A 1,128-nucleotide genomic window follows, 5' to 3' on the forward strand; every position below is an offset into this window, starting at 1 on the left:
GGGAGCCACCAGAAGGAAGTAGGATAACTGTTGCTGCAGGGAGGGGATTGTAATCCTTGAGATGAAACAAAGTGTATAATTAGTTGGGGGAGGGAGGAGAGTAGCATCTTCAGTAAGCTGTTATCAGTAGGGTAAGCAAGAAACATAATTGATTAATACTAATAAATGTCAATCATCACAAGGAAAAATAGTACAACATCTTGTAATAACTAGTGTAGAAGGTTCCACAAATAAGTATTAACATTTAATGAAAATGAGAATTTGAACATAGCTTCCAACAGGCTCATTCCCATTCAACTCCTTGTTCAGGGGATCTTGTTAAAATGTAAATTCTAATTCAGTATATCTGGAATGGAAATGCAAATTCTCAACAGGGGGTTGAATTAAAATGAAACATGAAAGCATGGGTTTGGGGTCTGAACTTAGCAATAACTGTACTTTGGAGTTCTATGATCTCTAACATATGAATAAAAATTTCCCAAAATCAGAAGAAAAAAAAAAAGAATACCAATGCAAACTTGAAGATTAGAGATATTTATGCCTTTTTTTGGGGGGAGGGGGGGTTATGGCAGTGGGTTTACTAGCTGCTAAGCAGTTTACTCTCCCTTCCGGCCACAGAAAGCACCACAGCTTTTGACATTGTCTGTGGCTTTACTTCAAAAGCTATTTGAAGAACAACAAGGAAGCTGCAAGCCACCGCATAACATGGATGAACCTTGAGGACATTACGCTGAGTGAAATTAGTCACAAAAGGAGAATTCTGCATAGGACCATTATTGTAAAAGACTAAGAAAAAGAACCCACCCCAAACAAGCAAAATAAAACTATATAATTGCTGATCACTGGGATGTAGGGATGAGAGGGAGGGGACGGAGTGAGGGAATAGACAGGATACCTTGGGTGCTGGAGTGGGGGGGCAATACACAAGAAGGGGTGGGGAATGGAAGAACAAGGCAGACGGGAGAACAGTTAAGGCAGGTTCGCATGGGCTAAGAGGGGCAGAGGTAAATGATGATGTATGCACAACCTTGGAATAACAGGCTTCAGGATACAGGGATTGAGGCATGGTTTGAAAGGGTAAAAGAGGGGAATAATGTTAAGATGCTTGGCTGTCTTTTGAATCTTGGT

The sequence above is a fragment of the Chrysochloris asiatica genome, unplaced genomic scaffold (assembly GCF_000296735.1).
Source record: "Chrysochloris asiatica unplaced genomic scaffold, ChrAsi1.0 scaffold00129, whole genome shotgun sequence".
Lineage (NCBI taxonomy): Eukaryota > Metazoa > Chordata > Mammalia > Afrosoricida > Chrysochloridae > Chrysochloris > Chrysochloris asiatica.